Source organism: Anthonomus grandis, chromosome 12 (genome assembly GCF_022605725.1).
Source record: "Anthonomus grandis grandis chromosome 12, icAntGran1.3, whole genome shotgun sequence".
Taxonomy (NCBI): domain Eukaryota; kingdom Metazoa; phylum Arthropoda; class Insecta; order Coleoptera; family Curculionidae; genus Anthonomus; species Anthonomus grandis.
The window spans coordinates 9,820,901-9,841,511 of record NC_065557.1 but is presented as its reverse complement, the minus strand read 5'-3'; the positions used below and the strand labels follow the sequence as shown (position 1 = coordinate 9,841,511).

At 28.8% G+C, this 20,611-nt stretch overlaps 1 protein-coding gene across 2 annotated transcripts in view; it reads right to left on the bottom strand.

Annotated features, from left to right (window-relative positions):
• Positions 1-19,263, bottom strand: part of LOC126743436 (protein prickle-like) — a 444,925-nt gene extending 425,662 nt beyond the window's left edge. For both annotated transcript variants that reach the window (XM_050450539.1, XM_050450538.1), the window contains exon 1: positions 18,802-19,263. The gene's annotated coding sequence lies outside the window, so the exon portion shown is untranslated. The remainder of the gene's footprint in view (positions 1-18,801) is intronic.
• Between the last annotated feature and the right edge of the window lie 1,348 nt (positions 19,264-20,611).

Here is a 20,611-nt window from a genome sequence, read left to right as displayed (position 1 = left end):
CTTAAAAATTCTAACAATCGGATAGTAGTAATAGGAGGACCAGAGGTTCTTACTTGACTTAAAAAATAATTTAGTAAAGAGATAATATTTTAATGAATTCAAATCACCTAAATCCAAAAAAGAATACTTACTAGAGCAAAATTAAAAAGCATGTTAACCGCAAAGAAGAATACTGCTCAGTTTTTAAAATATAGAGTGAGATGAGAAATCTTCTAATGTCTGTCTAATAAAGAACTTTTAACCCAAGTGGTGGTTTTAAAAGAAATACTCCGCGAGAACAAAATACGATTAAAAATTTAAATTCAATTAAAATAATTTATGAACTGTTTTTGGTAAAAAATTTATAACCTTAAAAATAAGAGACCAATTTACTTAAAGCCTTGAATTGAACTTGAATTGAAATAATGTTCGGACTGTTTTTGCAGAAGAATTTCTTACTAAGAAATTGGTTTGGGGTGGGTAGGGGGCTAAGGGTTGTGTTAATGAAAAACATAATTGTTGCAAAAAATAATTAACCGGTTAACCTATAGTCTTCTTCTATAAATCTAAAAAGCAAAATCCAACCCAAATTAATAAAAGAAATGGAGATGAGAAGCGAATAACGACTCTAAAAACTCTAAAGTTAATCTATCTTAGTAGTTTGGTTATCAAACCTTGATTGAATATTTCATTAGAAGTAATACAAATAACTAATATTGTATATAACTAGATATGAGTTTTATATATTGAACCATTTTGCGAAATATTTTCTCTAAGACGAGAAAAGATAGAAATAAAAGTCTTGAAATATAAAAATGACCAGAAAAATAGATAAAGGTTTTAGAAGTTTATTCTGTACAAATAAATTAAGGATTTTTTAATGAAAGGAGAAATTTAAATTTGTGCATAAAGTGTGAATGTTATAATGAAAAATTAACTCAATTTTTTTCTTATTTCACTCCAGTTTCCACTAGTTTTTCAAAAAAAATAGATTACTTGCTTATTTATGCCTAAAAATTTTAATTATAATTAAGTTTTTTTAAACGTTATTTATTTAAGTGACTAAGATTACAGCGGAAAATTATGCAATAACAATTCAAAAAATACAAAAAAACTAGAATTTGATTACCAAGACTTTTGTAATTTGCATACACAATGTAAAACTTCAGACATAAAATCCACGGAAATTATGATCTTCAACTAAAAATAATTCTTTACAGAGTTCTAAAAAGCTCTCATCTATTTTTTTTTTTAAATTACAGAAAGAATTTTTTTTTTTTAATTTATTTATTGACCTTGTGCTGAGCACATTTATCTTTTTAGCATATTTATCTTAGATGTTTACACAGAGCTTGAAAGTCTTGACGCTTATAAGGGATCTAGGTATAAGAACATACAAGCCATCTTAAGTAATTATATGATCGTAAATTTGGTAATACCTCAGATGTGAAGAATTAACGGACAATATGTATTTTAAACACCATTCCTAAAGTTTTTAAACTTTTAGTTACAAATTTCAATACTTCCTCTTTGGGTTTTAAAATTATTTAAGAATATTTAGTTTTAACCAGAATTCATCAGCAGAACTGACTTTACTCAGGTATGTTGACATACTGGCAGGTGCCCTCGAAGGCGGTAAGGAGATTTATTCCATTTAGACTTTTCCTAGGCACGTGACGGAGTAAATCATGAGATCTTACTCAGCAAACTTTTTGATTTGATTGAGGAGTTACCGTACTGGTAGAACTCAAATTGTGTAATTTAACCACTTTACATCTTCCCCATTGCTAGTTTCCTCAGGTATCTCACCTGGGTCCTCTTCTGTTCAGTTTCTTCATCAATGATATCAAATATTCTTTTGACCATAGCCATTACATGACCTTAAGTAGTCTAGAGGAGTGGCATGATGACTACCCTGATGACTGCCTTTCACCTCAAAGTGCAAAGGAAGTTCAGGGTGACCTCAAAAATATGGCACTTTGGTGCAAGTGTAATTTCAAATGCTTAATCCTCAAATTTTCTAAGACGCGAGAATTAAGTAACTTTAGTTATCATATAAACAATTACTTTCTAGAGTGTGTGCAACAAATAGGAGATTTGGGACTGCTACTTTATTCCAACCTAGACTTCAGTGCATATATGAATCATATTAATAAATCTTATTATTTATTATTCATTAAAAGAAGTACGAGAAATTTTGATCACAGTACCTTAATTAAAACGGTGTCCTTTGGCTTTGTCAGAACCCACTTGGACTATCTTTGCTCTATTTTATATTTACAGACTGTAAAGAGTTCATCTTTTAACTAATATTAATTAATTATTAGAAACTATTTACATTTTGATATAATTGATATCTCAAAAAATGAAGTACTAAGAGCATAAAATCAATTAAGCCCAAAACGATTTCTTATGTCAGATTGTGCATATGCTTTTTGTAAACCGCTGTGAATATTGTTTAATCTTGCACTAAGAACTGGAGAATTTTTTGTGCTCTGGAAAAAATCTAAAATTTTTTATCATAAAAAAATAATCATAATCTTGTCGATAATTACCAACAACTTTTCTTAAGTTTTTGAGCAATTTCTTTATTCAGCAAAATATTTTCTATCCATAAACATCTTATAGACATAGGACACACATGGCATTATGAAGGGCAGATTCACTACATTTAATCTTATTATGATCGCGGAATTTATATCAGAATCTATGAATGATGATTCTCAAGTTGATAGACTTCATCAAAACATACAGATGACAGTCTTTAACATTCCATTCTTACATCAAATTTTCCTGACGAATTTGTGTTTTTATCTCGTTAAACTGCTCTTATGTCTTCTTATACTATAAGGCGTCTTTGATATATTGAATACTTTGGACACCGGTCAAGTGAAATTTCAGGCATAGCACAAGGCTCCATATTAGGAACTCTACTTTTCAACTCATTAACTGCACCATTTCTAAGGACCTAGAAGTGAACAGCTTATATGGAAGGGATAAAAATTATAGTTCGAATTGATACTATTGAGAACTGTATTACTACTCCAAGCAGCCATTAACTTAGTTAATTAATGGTGCAAGAATAACAACTTACCCCTAAATGGTGTGTGGTTTCCTACTTTTTAAAAAAGCACTGTGTTACTTACAAGAAGAAAATTAATAATATGATACTACCAAGATCAACTCACTTTAAAGACTTGGCAGTCATTTTTGATGGCTCAATTTCATTTAATTTGCATATCGAAGATATCATAAAAATAGGTTAAGAAATTTCGTGTTTTGTAGGCAGGAACTTTCCATTCTTTGAGAATATCTGTAACATTAAACTCCTGTTCTTTGCCTAAATTCGTTTAATTGTGGAATATTGTATCCATGACTTCATACTATTAGAGCCATATTCAAGAGCTTGAAAATACATAGCGAAGACTTCGTAAATGTCTTTGGTTCAAATACGAAAGAATGTACCCGGAAATCGGCTTCTCACATGATCAATTGCTTGAAAGATTTCAGGTAAAATCTTCACGGGAAAGAAGGGATTCGGTAAGTCTACAATTCTTATATATATTAATTAATGGTTTTATTGATTGGCCAGAGATCTTGTAACTTAAATAATCTCGTTTTTTTAAAGCATTTATTAATAATTTTTTATATCTATAATATTAATTTTATTTTGATAAGATGATTGCAGTTTCTTTGTTAAGTGATGTAAATAAAATAAAATATTGCTTCCTTGAATCATCATAAATAAACAATTGAATAGTGCACAAGAAATACAATATCATATAGGCAAAACACGGAAAAATTTTACAAAATGAGTGTCATATTCAAAAGTCACAACATATCTCCTGAAACGAAAGTAAGACACTTCAGATCCTATGTCTTTTCTGTTTTATTGTATCTTGTAGAATCCTAGATGTAGAGTGCTCAGAATACCACAGACATCTCACATTACAAACATAGAAGTGCCTAAAAGAATGAAAAAGATCTATAAGTCATATACACTATTAAAAAAAGAAAACTAAAATACCTGGCGCATGTTATAAGAAATAAAAATCGATACTTCCTATTTAAAAACATAATACAAGGAAAGGTAATGTGGTGAAAGAGGATCGGGAAGAAGAAAAACATTATGTTTGCGCAACCTACGGACTTAATGAATAAGGAATAAGCATAAAATAAGAAATATACATTAAGGAAAAAAATGTTAAGATGGTGCTACCTGGTCAGACAAAGATATAGAATAAGAAAATTCAAATTCAAAACGTTTATTTACCAATATCAAAAATTACAAAGCAGTTGTACTTATGATGTACGTGAAATTAGCAAATAGGAATGCATCTCGATTATAAAAACCGTTTCTCAAAAGTACCTCTGCAAGAGGCACTTTTAAGTGATACATCCTTAAGGAAAAGCAGTAAAAAATGAAACAAAATAAAATAAAAAAAAACCTTATGTAAGAATATTTTTTCGATACATTATATGATACAGGTATGTATATCTTGCTAAATGCGAAACGAAAATCTAAGTGTAGACTTGACCCAATACAGCAAACATGAATATGACACAACCTGAACGAAAAGAGACTGGAAAAAATTCAATTGACATTCATCTTAATACATATTTAATTATTTGGCATCATACTGTGACTGCATAAGCATATTTCTTATGTATTTCTTATACTTATAAAAAGAATAATCTTTAACAAAATGAGGCTAATTATTCCACAAATAAACTACAACGTAACTAAATAATTTTTAAAAAGCTGCTATTGTATGTTGAGGAACCCTAAAAATATTAGACCATAATAGTATTATGGTTGTGTTCATGCACATTGAAAAGTTTCTTTAGATATGGTGGGTTTCCAGACTTTAAAATTCTGTATAGGAAAGAGTACATGTGATATTTGCATCTATTTGACATTGAAAGAATAAAATGATTATTAAGATATAGGAGGAAATATGAATGGAAAAACGCAAACAGGAATTTTGCACTTTTTGAATAGAAGATGAAAATGCCGATCTAATTGCGTTATTGCAGATTACATCACCATAATCAAACAATGATAATATTAAAGAGTTGCACAAAAATTCTTGGTTTTACTTGGTAAATGACGCTTTAGATTATTTAAATATTTTAAGCGCATATAAGCAGTGGCAATTTTTTTGTTTATCTGGGCTAAAAAAGACAAAGTATTATCAAAAATAATACCCAAATTCTTTGCTTCATTAACTACCGGTACTACTGTATTGTCTATTTTAACCACAAAGTCTTAAGAAACATGTTCTATTTTATTACTATTAGATCCTAGAACTAAGAAACACGATTTTGAAGGGTTTAGTTTCAAATTATGAGTCTTAGCATATATATGTAAAAGTCGAAATTAAATTGTGTTTGTGAGTATCGTAGGGAGTTTAATGAGAACGATGTATAAATCCGAGAATCATCTGCGTAGTGTTGTAGTTTTGAACAAAATATAATATTTTTCATATTAGCAACGTATAATGAAAATAGTAAGGGTCATAATAGAGATCCCTGAGATATCCCAGTGGTAACAGGAATAAATTCAAATTTTAAGTATAAGGGGTGAGAATCAATCTCCACGCATTAAAACCTGCTGGTCAGGTAGGATCTTAGTAAGGCAATAGAAGTATTAGAAAAACCAAAGGAATTTAATTTAGCTAGCAGCATATCATGATTTAGAGTGTCAAATGCCTTACTAAAATCCAGCAAACATACGGTTGTTAATTGTTTTTGTTCTTCATAGTGCCTGATATCATTCATAAGATTTACCAGACAAGTAGTTGTACTAAAATGTTTCCTAAGCCCGGATTAACATTCAGGTATAATTTTATAGGAATTTGAAAATGCAATAATTTGATTATACATGTGTCTCTCTAGAACCTTAGACAAAACAGGTAAAATACTAATAGGGCGTAGATCTTTAGCTTCTTTAGGGTTAGAGACTTTTGCAAATGGTTTAATAATAGCCTTTTTCCACAAGTCTGGAAATTGATTTTCTAAGATACAGGAATTAATAATAATGAGGAGCGGTTTGCTACAGAATGAAAAACAAGTAATAACATCTCTTATTGCTAATCCATCATGGCCTACTGAATTAGTACCAATTGATGCTATAATATCTTTTAAAGTAGTCTCATCCATAAAATTAAATTTTTGTGAATTGGGGAAATTTAAAGCTTTGTTATTTTGATAAAAGGAAATTTTTCCAAAGTCATTGAGTACATTTGCTTCAGATAACGCGGCAGGTATGTTGTATTAATTTTTTCTTTGTATAATATTTAACTTTTTCACTGTATCCCAAAAGGGCTTTCCAGAAGTTTTAGATAAGTTGCGAAAATAAGCATTTTTCTCGCGTATGATAGCGTGTTTAGTAAAATTTTTTAAATTACGATAGTACTCGAGACAGTTACCACTTTTAGTTTTCAGATGTTTTCTATGTGCTTTGTCTCTTAGTTTAGTGTTAGTTAAGTAGTTTAATGTTATCGGTTATCAATGGAGTAAAAGGTTTACTTTTATTATTTTTCTTTAGTTTTAATATTTAAATTAAAAATGTTTAACTGTTCAATTATTTTAGGAGAATAATAAATTTCGTCCCATGGTAAGAGGCTAGCAGCATAATCATAGGCATCTCGATTATTGGAAATATTATTGTAGTCTCGATATTTAAAATATTTGGCTTTAGTTTTTTCTGTACTAAAATGAAAAACAGCATAAATAAGACAATGATCAGAAATCACAGTTGAGTCGCAGCGTTTAACGGAGTGCAATCTACTGGTTATTATCACATCCAATAGGATACAAGAATTATTCCGCAAGCAAAATCGGGCAGGTTCTGTAATTATTTGATTTTAGTCAAATCTATTTATAAGACAACTTAACCTAGACAAATAGTTTAAGGGTTTAAGAAAGTCCTTATTAAAATCACCGGTATAAACAATTTTATCATAAAAAGGCACCGTTAGGGATGATAAATTTTCAAAAAAATCCAGAAACAAATTGACGTCATTAGAAGGCGATTAGGGGCGATATAGGGATACAACAAGAACACTTTGCTTTTTTAATTTAAGTTTTATATTCATAAATTCACAGGTATGTGAGACAATATCTAAGTCTATAGGTTCATATTGCAACTGTGACTTGATATACATTCCCACGCCGCCCCCTCTTCCAATAACCCTGTCCTTCGCATTTAGCTTATAACCATTTATTTTATACCTCTGAAGATCTTGATTATAGGAAAGCCATGTTTCCCTAAGGGCAAAAATGTCAAATTTATAATCATATAAATAATTTTGAAGTTCATCAAATCTAGTATTTAACAAACGGACTTTGAGGTGTCCAATTGTAAACAATTGTGTGTCATAAATACCGCTGTACCGGGTCACCGAAATGACATTATTATCAGCCATGATCTAAGAAAGTGTTTTGAGAAAACTTGAAAAGAAAGTAAGCTTAAAAGAAAAGACCATTGGAATGACGGAAATTAGCTATTAGACTTTTTGCAACGACCAATTAATTATTTGAAATATTTTATCACAACTTCTAATATATATATTTATGTCACAACATCTAATAACACTTTTTTGTATAAACTAATTACAATTCTTGTTTAACTTAATCATTAATAAAACCCCGGTCGCGCCAACTATAGCAGCAAGAAACAAGAAGGCACTCCAGATCTTATCTCCGTTCCGCAAATCTGCTGCATGATCAAAAAGCAATTTTCTCCATTACCGCCCAAATAATAAAATATTGTTTTAATCTTTTGCAAAAATCTGATTGGTATTTGCAAGTAATAAACTGCACCTGCAACCTGCCGCACCGGTCTGGCGGGGGGGATTTCTAAAGAATTTTTAATTACCTACGGATGCTGGGACATGTTTACTTAACTCTGTGTGAATTCAAGTAGGAAAATCAACTATAAGATAAATATTTGCATTAATCAGGTATATGTTAGAAGTCTGAGCAGTAGAGAGAGATTTTTTGTGTCGCTGCTATTGTTAGGATAAATGCCAGAGTAATTTGGAATGAGTTTGACATGTCTATCTAGTTTAAGTCTCAGCCATCAACACATAGTGACGCGGGCTATAATTACCTTTCACGATAATCCTAAATTTTATACTCTAGAGGTTTTAATAATCATATGGTGCTTATTCTGAGCAGGAAAAGATGAAATATAAAAGATAAAGATCTCGAATTAAACATTATAACCGGACACATACAGGTTGTACGCGTTCTGTTAGGCCGGATAAAGAAAAATGACAGGTGATACATTTGGCTGATTTAATAAGCCGCCCGTACTAAGAACGTATTAATTTTGGTTGTCAAAGATGTTTTGTCTTGTCATGTGAGATTTGTTAGATCAGATTTCTCTTTAGGTATTAAGTATCAGATTCTTTAGTAGGGCTAATGATTTATTAATGCCTAAAAATTAGTATTTTTAAGCTCTTAGGACTCTTGAAGAAGCTGTGGAGGATGTAGTTTAGTGTCTTTATCAGTGTAAATACAAAAAAAGTCTTAGAAAAGCTCGAAAGTGGATTTGTCTTTACATATTTGGAAAAATCAAGTATAGAGCTTAGGCCGAAAATTATATATAAAGCACCTTAATGTCAGGCAGCTGCAAAAGATGCAAATAATTTGATGTACGAAATTCTAATAAAGTTTTTAAATATCTCTATAAAAATGTATTGTGTAGAAAATAAGTGTCTTCAACTATCATACGTACTCTTATACTCTCCAACAAAAAAATACCAGATAGTATCAAAACTATGTGCTCCAAAGATCATAGATCCAGCTGATTGATCGTGTAAATCTGAGGTTGCTGAGGTTAAAACAAATCTTCATTCAGTTGCTGACTTAATAAGTCAGTTTAAGAGTTTGAATGCTAATATGCCCGAGATCAAGACTGGCTTAAACTCTGCCTTATCATCTGAAATATTATCTTTAAAGGCATATTCTTTTACTTCTAATAACATAAATATTGCTGCGCAGTCTCCTGTAAGTGAACAGCAGTGATATGTTATTGATAGAGATGGCTGAATGACAAAAAAGGTCATGTAACCTAATGGTCTTTAACGTTTCAGAAAAAGAGGAACAGGAGGACAAAACTGAAACTCATTTGTTCAGGCAAGAGCCCTTTGGAAATCAATGGTCATTTCTGTAATCAAATCTCGGCAATGTTTCGAATAGCAAACCCTTAGGAACCATATGAATTATATAGGTCTTCTATCTGAACACATATTATTGAAAAATAAAAACTGTACCCTATCAGAGCCTCTAGTCGTTGATAGGCCTTTATAACTTTACTGGCAAAGTTAACGAAAAAGTCATTGAAGATCCTTGCATTAAAATGTTTGACCCCTTGGACAGGAACAGAAATAGATTGAAATGTTAAGATCCACATAGCTCATGACATATTAAGTGCACTGTTAATAAGGTTATTATGTGGAGCTTTCTTTTTGTCAGTCTCTTTTAATTGAGTTAAGAAAATGCAGTTAAGAAAGAATATTTTTTAAACTGAGTTTCATGCTGTGGTTGCATTAAGATTAAATGTTAAAAACCATCCTTGGATTTCTGTTGTAGAGTTCAAAAAAGGTAACTACTGGCAAAGTTTAGCTACGTCATCCGCAAGCAAGATAGGCATATGATTAATCATAGTGAGAAATGCAATCAAATGCATTTAGTATCTAATGCATTTGACAATACAGTAGTAATTTTTATTGGATTTAATATGTCTAATTTTTTTTTTTTAACTTATAATGCTTGAAAGCCTACAAGAAACTACATAAAAATATAATTTCAGGCAGTTTATGGTAAAAATTACCTGACATTTAAAGACCAAGGTTTTCTGAAAGGAACTCTAACTACCAAAATAAGATTTTTCATTATTTTAGTTGCCTGGAATACAAACATAGTTTTATTAATGCTAGGCACTTGCGAACTAACAAAACCTCTAGAAAGGCTTAAATTTTATAGATTAGGTGACTATTAAATATTTAAAGATTAAGGTGACTTGAAAGGGACTTTAACTACCTTAAATAAGAAATTTTTTATTTCCTTAACTAAAAAATTTCAGGCAAAGCCGCCTTAACAAAAGTTAGACTACTTTAAAGGCAATAAAAATGGTTAACCATCTGCCTGAACTTTTTTTTGATCCTACAATGCCTGATTCTTTTTAGCCCTGAGCCTAAAAACCTACATATAAAATATAATATTAGGTAATTTAAGGTCAAAAGTTGCTTGATATTTAAAGATTAATATTGCCTGAAAAGAGCTTTAACTACCTAAAATATTTTTTTTATTGCCTCAATTGCCTGGAATAGAAACATAGTTTTATTTGTTTCTGGCATTTGAGGACTAAGAGAAAATTAACTATTAAAAAAGCAATATTCAAACTTGCTTGAAAGGGACTGAAAGTACCCAAAATACGACATTTTTTATTTCCTTAACTGCCTGAAAAAAAATATTCCAGAAATTGCTACTTTACCCAGGTTAAGCTATTTTTAAGGCAATACAAAATTATTAGCCATCTGCCTGAGTTTTTCTATGATCTTATGATTCCTAACAACCTTAAACAAGCTTCATTATAAATAATATAATTTCAAACAGTTTAGGGTCAAAAATTGCCTGACATTTAAAGAATGAAGTTGCCTGAAAGAATTTTAACTTTTTAAAGTAATATTTTTTATTGCTTCCATTGCCTGAAATAAAAACGTAGTTTTAACTATTACTGGCATTTGAAGACTAAAAAATTTAAGAAAGGCAATATTTAAACTTGCTTGGGACTGAAAGTACCTAGAATAAGACATTTTTTATTTCTTTACATTCCGCAAAAAATTATTCCAGGCAGTGGAACCTTACCAAAAGTCAAATTACTTTATTCCGTAATTTAGGGTGAAAAATTGCTTGATATTTAAAGATTTTACGACTTGTTGGATAAATCTTGATCCCCTTTAATTCAATAGTTAAGTTGTTATGCCATGTCCGAACTTTTCCTGCTTTTTTAAATATTTCATGAAATATTTTACGTGGTGTTTGCGCTCTATTTGTTTCACTTAGTTTCTAGTTACCTTTGGTGTCATCAATTTAAATATATGTTCTTCCTTCTTGTACAGATTCGTAAGGTGCTGGGTCCGCATCCCCTTTTTTATCATGTTTTATTTCTTTATTCCTTAAATTTCATTTCGTTGATTCCTGATAAACATAATAATTTTCAATACAAAATAACTCTCCATACGGTTCGAAAATATCTCCTAGTATTCGTCTTTTAATTTTCTATGTAGTTTTCAATGACAGGGGCATGGTTTTAAAAAATTGCGGTAATTTGGTAGCTTCATTGTATAGCAACAAAAGTTTTTTTTATTGAATTTTTAAATCATTCCTTTACGATATAATCAAAATTTTAAATATGTGGCTTTGGCAGATCATGAATGACAGCTGGTCAAAGTTCAGCCTTTTTATATTCTTAATGACTGAGATATTCTTTTCCAAACTTGTCATCTTGTAACTTTATTCTATAGCAACAAAAAGTTTCTTTTATTGCAATTTTAAATTATTATTTTACGATAAAATCCAAATTTGAAATACATGGTTTGGGTAGATCATGAATGGCAACTTGGCAAAGTTGATCATACTTATACTTTTAATGAAGCAAGACGTGCTTTTTAGAAATTGGTGTAATTTGGTTGTTTTAAGATTTAGCAATAAAAATTTGTATTATTATAATTTTAAATCATTCTTTTATAATGAATTCGAAACTAGATATGTGGTTTTAACAGGTCATGAATGAAAGCCTGTCAAAGTTGAGCCTTTTTTACACTCTTGATGACCCAGACATGTTTTTCAAAAATTGATGAAATTCATTCGTTTTAATATGTAGCAACCTTTGATTGCATTCTTAAATCACTATTATAGAATAAAATCTATATTTAAAAAATATAGCGTCGGCAGATCATGAATGACAACTGGTCAAAGTTTAAACTTTATACACTTTTAACGTAAATTACATGTTTTTCAAAAATAGCTGTAGTTTTGTTGCTTTAATGTAAAGCAAGAAAAATGTTCCTTCATTGCAATTCTAAATCATTATTTTACAATAGAATCCAAATTTGAAATAGGTGCTTTTGGCAAATCATGAATGAGAGCTTGGCAAAGTTCATACTCTCAAAATCATAATTATACTTCTAATGAAGCAAGACATGCTTTTCAAAAATCGCTGTAATTCGATTGCTTTAAGGTTTAGCAATCAAAAGTTTCTTTTATAGCCATTTTAAACTATTCTTTGAATAAAAGAAAAAATTAACTAATAAAAAAGCAATATTTAAAGTTGCTTAAAAGGGACTGAAAACACCTAAAATAAGAAACTTTTTATTTCTTTAAATTCCTGAAAAAAAAATATTCCAGGCAGTGGAACCTTAACAAAAGTTAAATTACTTTAAAGGCAGTAAAAAATATTAACCATCTTCTTAATTTGTTTCCTAATCATATAATACTTGATAGCCTAAAAGAAATTACATAAAAATTATAATTTCAGGCAGTTAGGGGTCAAAAATTGCCTGACATTTAAAGATTAAGTTTGCCTTAAACAAACTTTAAGTTCCTAAAATATTATTTTTCTGTTGCTTCAATTGCCTGAAATATAAACAATTTTATTTATTTCAGGCACATGAGAACTAACAAATAGTTAACTACTTGAAAGGCAATAGCTAAAAATTAAAGCTGCTTGAAAGAGACTTTAACTACCTAAAATAAGATTTTTTTATTTTTTTAATTTTCTAAAAAAATATTCCAGGTAGTGGAACCTTAACAAAAGTTTAAAAGCAATAAAAATTATTAACCATCTGGCGGATTTTTTTTTTGTGATCTTATGATGTCGTCAGATCGTTAATAATTTGTATTGCTTTTAAACTAGTTGAACTTTTGTTTAGGTGCCACTGCCTGAAATATTTTTTTCAGGCAATTAAAGAAATATCAAATGTCTTATTTTAGACAGTTAAAGTGTCTTTCAAGCACCTTTAATCTTTATAATAGGTAAAAATTGCCTGATAACTAAAGATTAAGTTTGCCGAAAAGGAGCTTTAATTACTTAAAATAATATTTTTTATTGCTTTAATTGCCTGGAATATAAAAATAGTTTTATTTATTCCAGGCACTTAAGGGTAACAAAAATATACCTATTATAAAGATTAAAGGTGCTTGAAAGACACTTTAACTGTCTAAAATAAGATATTTTATATTTCTTTAACTGCCTTAAAAAAAATATTTCAGGCAGTGGCACCTTAACAAAAGTTAAACTACTTTAAAAGCAATAAAAATTATTAACCATCTGCCTGAATTTTTGTTTGATTTTATGTCGCCTGACAGCATAAAAGTAGCTGAACGAAAAGTATAATTTTAGGAACTTCATGGTTAAAAATTGCCTGATATCTAGAGATTAAGGTTGCCAGAATAGAACTTAAACTATCTAAAATAAGATTTTTTATTGACCCAATTGCTTGACATTTAAACATAATTTTATTTATTCCAGGCACTTGAGGACAAAGGCAGTTGAAGTTTGACAAAAATTGAAGATTAAGAAGTAAGATGAAAAGAGAAAGTTTGCGTAACGAGCTTTTTCTCAAAGCACATAGCAGACTCTGTGAACTTATTACTAGCCAAGGTGGTAGATTTATGATTAGGAAATCGAAATTGAGTAAAATTTAGTAAAATTGGAGAAATTGGCTTATAGTTATATCCGATTTTAGGATTACCTTTAATTTTAAAATTTAATATTTGTAACACATTAAAATTTCATGTGTAACCTCTACTCTGAGAGACAACAATATCTGAAGATTATCACTTATTTTCTTAAGGTCAACCTAAAAGCACACAATTTTTTTCCAGAATACCAATTTTAGACCAATCAAACTTTTGGTATTATTTAAGAGAGAATTCATATATGAACTTCCACGTGAATCTACACATACCAATTATTGAAAAATTACGACTCCAATGGAGATTTTAATGATATGTGAACATCCTCGTGCAAAAAAAAACGTTGAGGAAATTAAATCCAAGGGCCAGCAGTAGGATTCTTCGGCAGACTGCGTAACAAAATGTAACGAAAATTGACTAAGAAAGAACCAGTTTTGATCAGAAGACTCTATAAACCACCGGCTCATACCGTTCCCATAATTATCTCGGCGTTGGTTATGTAAATTGTCGGCAAACTCGAGAGATTCGCCCAAATTATACCTTTTGCGGTGGTACGAATCAGTACTTTCAGAAGAGTTTTGCCACCGCTAAAATATAATATCAAGTGCTACTTTAAAAAGCAGAATATGAGATGTTATTAAGAATTCTCACTATAGTCTTTAATATATTCTATCTTTAAGCTTGCTTTAATTTAATTCTAATAAAATCATTCAATAATTAATTTATAAAATGCATTATAGTTGTTTTAAGGTAAAACATGGTAAAACTCGCTGGTTCTTGCAAGTGGTTCAAAACGTAGTCAAAAGGAAAATAAAGAAAGCATTGTGTCTGATATAAAACGTGATGTCTGGAATACGCCTTCAATCGAAAATCTTGTTTTATCTCTTCATGGTTGCCAATAGTTTTTGAATGTCGGTAATCTGTGATTAATTTAAGGCCTCCAAGTATTTAGTGTTTAAGTAGTAAGAAGTTGTTTTTTTCTCACTGATTTAAAACCGAGTGCTTTTTAAATGATTGATTCGAAGCTTACGAGTGACAAAATTGTGATTTAAAGTTTTATAGATTAAAACCGAATTAAAAATCTGTTTTTCTTTATTGGCTATATGTGTAATTAGTTGGCATTTTTAGAAACTTTCTGTATTTGTATGAAATTGTTCTTTAATTATATATATTTATCTTAACAAAGACATCTGTTTAGAGAAACTTCTATAGTTCTACAATAAAAAAAAGGTTTTTATATGCAATTATAATGAAACTAAATATTTATTTTAGCAAAGATTTTAAAGATTTTTTGTGTACTGATTTGCATATAAATACAAAAAATATAAATCACATATTTAAGGTAAAAAATGCCAAATAAATGTCTTGGCATTTTAATTTTTCTTTTTGAAATATAAAAGCATTTCCAAAATTATTAAATAGTTGTTCTAACTGCATTTGCAAAAGTTTTAACCAAAATATTCTTAGAATTTACGAATAATTGACTAACCTTGAGCAATAAGTTGGCGCCCAACAAAAGTCTTTCTCTATCTGATCTATTCTTAAGAGCCATCTATATTCGGATTTAATTTTTTATCATCTTACATTTTTGAATTTCGTTTTGTATTATAATTAAATTTTGTAACAATTCAGAGAAACTACAGTTCTAGAACAAAAAAGGGTTCTCAAATGCAATTATAATAAAACTACCTATTTATCTTAGCGATGGCTTTAAAGGTTTTTTATGTATTGATATGCATTTAAGTACAGAAAATATAAATCACAAATTTAAGACCAAAAATGCCAAATAAATATCATCGCATTTTAGAGGTTTGTTTTCAAATACAAAATTATTTCCAATAATTTTTCTCACTTCATTTGCAAAACTTTTAAATAAAATAATTTTGGAATTTACGATTAAAGAAATTCGAGCAATAGGTTGGCGCCCAACAAGAGTTTCTCAACAAGAACTTTTTTGAGTGAAACCTTTAGAGGTTTAAGTTATTAAGTTATTAAGTTAATTACATATACTTATGTATGTTTATATCCACAATGATTTTATAGGTTTTTATGCAATTATTAGGCATCTTTATTTTCTGTATTTTTAGTGAGTTTTCTATTACTTGAGCAGACTTGCTGTAATTTTAGAGCAAAGATTACCGATGAATTTAAAGTTTCTTCTTTATGCACTTATTTGCATTTTTGGAATATTTTTTGTATTTTTATACATTCTGTGATTTTAGGGTAAAAATGAGCAATACTTGTAAAGATAGATTTTAATGGAGTTATTTGATATTTTTGTGAAACTGGCTATATCTTTAGTGAATGATGTATCATTTTAGTGGATTTTTGAGTAAAACTCTTAGATTTTTAAATTCAATCACATATAGGTTTATTTATACTTGCAGTGATTTGATGGGTGATTTGATGGGCTAAAAAAATTATTTTTAGAAATTTAGTATTTTTAGTCAAATCTCATTTTTTATGACTTTCCTGAACCATACTACAAAAACTTACGCTTTAGGCCCTGAGGGATTAGTTTAGTATCCTACTATAATGCTTTAAAAAATTATGTAAATTATACATTATTATTCGGAAAGTTATACAAAAGAGCATTATAGTAAGTGATATATTTTGTTTTTATTAATAAAAAAATTATATTTTTGAATTTTGCAATTATTCATTATTTTCACCGTCAAAAAATTACAAATTTTCTATTTAGTCGATATATGTTGCAAATATACTGCTGATCTGGCAAAATACCTGCATTTTTTATTTGTATAGTTGCTGAATTTGTCTAGCAGCGAATTCGTGAATTGCGGCATTGCTGTTAAAATAAATTCTTATAAATACTTGGAAATATAAGTTCTTGTGACAAGTTTTGTAAAAAAATCCTTTGCGTACTTTAGACCTTTTTTAATCGGGAAACCTTTTGTGCAGCTATATCAGTGATTCCAAGTGGTCATTTCCTACTTGAACGATTACATGTATATTCTCTGGTCATTTTACCTTCGGTCTCAACTAGCCCTTTTGGTTTTGTTATAGTGTAAAGTAATTTTAGTCTTAGTATGTAGTTTTTCAGCAGATTAAATTTCGCCGCTGTAAAACTGTGTCGATAAAAGAATTATTACTTTCTTTCTTGTAGGTAGGACCAATATGAAATCATTAGAAAATCCAAAAATAATACTTCAAATTCAACACCAAACAAAATTCTTCGGTCAGAAAAATTAGGCTAAAAAAGTGTCCAAAATAGACTCTAACCATATATAAAACCTTGATTAATTTCTCATTGATTATCTACAATTCTAGTGTATATTTAATTAATTAAAATATAAGGAGTATTACAGTCCGAAAAAACCCAAATACTAATTCCCAATTTTCATTTTTTTTTATAAATTCTAAATTAACATTTTATGAATGTAGCTACTCTTTCATTAACTTTGATAATTTAACTTGATTAATTATTGTCGATATAATGTTCTACAAATTTTACGATAGGACTATGTTCGCAGGAATTTAATGCGCTGCAGTCCATGTGTATCTCAAGTAATTTATTTTAATGTTAGTATATAAGTGAAATTAATAATTTAAAAAGTTATTAAAACAAAATCGTATAATATGTAAATCAAGGTACCTAAAATACCCCGCACTGTCACGGAAAGGTTAATGTAATTTTTGATTTGGAAATAATTTTAGTTTCTTTTGTTTATTAAGTTTCTACACAATAAATTTTTACATCAATTTATTTTTAATTTAGTTGTAGTTCTTCACAAAAATTACTTAAAAAATAATATACCAAAAGCATAAAGAGTTTAGTAATTGCTTTGTTTTATTTTAAATAAAATTTTAGATATTTTCTTCAACTATCTAAGCAAAGAATATACATACAGATTTATATTAAATTTTTATTCACTTAAGAAAAATTCCTGAAAAAATTGAAAGTTTTCCCCTTTTACTATAAAAGATATATTTGGAAAAAGTGTAGTAAAATTATATGTAACTCTATGCAAAAAAAAATTAGTGTTATTTAACAGATTACAATATAAAATGGATATAGATCAAAACAGATGCATAAACTTTTAGGCAAAATCAACAAGTAAAGTTTTGTTGGAATTCTATTTATCCAAATCAAGATTTAAATAAAACTTTCGACCATAAACCTTACAGATCTTAATATGTCCAACAAATTAACAAATATTTTAAAACCCCTTATAAATGTGTTATAAATGTAACCTAATTGTAAATTATAAAGAATTCATAGGCAAAATGGAAAGAAGTAAATTTAAAAATTAGAATAAAAAAAAATTGAAGAAATCGTAATAAATATAACAATAATTAGATACAGTTTACTGACCACTTGATATATTGTAATCACAATTAAGATCCTAACAGTTACTTTAAAATTTTACATTTTGGCAAAAAAAGGACACAGCTCTTATATAAAAACGTAAAAAAAAATAAAAATTTTAATATTATTAATACTCTATATATTTATAAACAATAGCATTTATATAGGTACAATACAATAGACCTAATAAACAAATAAAATTTTGTACTATCTGATTATTGTGGATTGCTACTTACGCTCTCTTTAATTTTTGTTTTAAATTTAATAACGGTCGTCACCACATGATATTAAAAACCTAATAAAAGTTATGTTATATTAAGCAACATGTAATATAGTCTAAGTTATTGTGTTTGAATTTTAATTGGTCCCTATTTATAAATGTATAGTTTTGAGTTGTTACATTTCATTAACCAGTTTAGTTTTATTCAAGTTTATTCTGGAAATTTTGTATGTAAGTACCAACAACTTTTGAAATCTGGTCTTATGCCTCAAACTGTCTGGTATATCACGATGTAACTGTTAGACCCCGAATAGCTATTGAAAAAATTATGAGTTTGTGAGTATTTGTCAGAAAACACCATTTCGCGATGAAAATTTGCCTTACATTTATTCACCATTTAACAATTGATATCTATAAAGAATATAGAAAAAAACAGTAAAAATTAAATTTATCTTAAAATAACATTGCAATTAATTCGCTTAAAACGTTCCATTATTATGCCAGAATAACTTGTTTTTTTTTATTTGTTAGATACTTTAGATAGTTCATTGCAATCACTCACCTTAAATCGGCTGAAACTCTAAAAAAAGCTCCGTTGAAAACCCCAGGCTCGTCATCCGGGTCCGCAGTAATCCAAAAATAAAATAATCCAAACAAAACAAACAAAAAAAAACACCCAAACAAAAACAAAATCGGTACACCAAAAACACAAATTAGGCACAAAAAAAAGTCAAAAAATTAAGAAAAAAAGTTAAATTTGCACAAAAGTTCACGTTGAAACTCGTTTAACTGTAACGTAAGTAATAAAAAGCAACTCGAAGAGCCTTTAACTTGTTGACATCGAGACACCTGTCAAAATCGAGGTACCCGTTCCTCGAATTCTTGTTCAACCGTGGAACCGTAAAAGACACGGAAGAATAACCTCACGCGACTTCTATTTTATATCTTACATGTTGCACTTGTCGTACGAGTTCATGTAATTTTTCTCGTTTAAAAAAATTGTATTTTTTTTCAGTTGAAACTTTGAAGCGTCATAAAAACCTCGCGAAAAGTTTCCGTATAGGAAGAAGCTTTGACCGCGCCGCAACGGATTCGTGGTAGACACTGAAAGCGCTCGCCGAAGAAGTTTCTGGTCCAAAAGCTGCTGAACGCGCGCCCCGAAAGCTTCTCGTTGTTCGCGCACCACGTGAATTTACATTCTGTTTTCATAGTTTCTCGCGGAATTTTTAACCGTGGAACGCGTTAGTTAAGGGTTGATTTAATGGGCGGATGGGTCACAGAGGTTTTAGTTAATTAAATAAGTTGGGTATTATGGTCTATTAAGTTATGCTTCATTGGAACTTTGGGAAATTTGGAATATCTTTTCTTACTTTAATACAGAAATAGTTTTCTGAGGTCTTTTCGATTGTGTCAAGTTAGGTGGATTTTTGAAAATAATTTTAACTTAATATATATTGTTCATATAGCTAGTATATTTATAATTTTTCTTTGTTAAATATTTATTTTGTGATCACCACTACATACATTCTTTGCTTATATTTTATGCATTTTTTTTAATTAAATAATTTCTTTCTTTTCTGAAACCATCTGTAACAATTTATCTCCTTTTTAAAAAAAAATAATATTTTTAAATTTAGTTCTAAAATTGTATATCATAATAACACTTTATTAATTTACATAAAAAAAAGAATTAATAAATATACTAAAAATACTAAGAATATATTTAAATTGTGATATTCCTTCTTTACACTCTTTTTTATCTTTTTTTTTTTAATGCAGCCAATAGAGACACTTATATCATAATTTTAAGCATAACTTGAATGGGTTGGACGACCTTTTTTATTTCTTTAGCAAAAGAAAATATTGTGATTTCCTATATATTAATTAAAAATGAAACTCAAATAGTAAAGAGACTACAAATTAGCCAACCAATATAATCGTTTGTAATGTAATTTTGTATTGAAAAATAATTTCATACTCAATTAGGTTATAATATATACAATCTTTGAATTATGTGGAATATTAATAATAATTTCCCAAAAGTAGAAAAGATAAAAAACGAAATACAACGTAAAACTAATTTAACGATTATTTAGAAGATTTCTACTTAATAAAATAGAATTTATTTAGTAAAGACTTGTCATTCACGCAAGATTTTAAACGACCGTACTTAGGCCATAAGAATCTTCAATAATATGGGTTTAAGCTATATCCAAATACTTAAATGTTGTTAGTTTTATATCATTTTTTTATTTTAACGTAACTTTATATTTTTTATAGAAAGTATTCTTCTTTCTTATAACTAATATTGAATCACTTTGTACAACTCTTATCGAAAATAAAACTTTAGATATAAGAAAAAAATAGCTTCT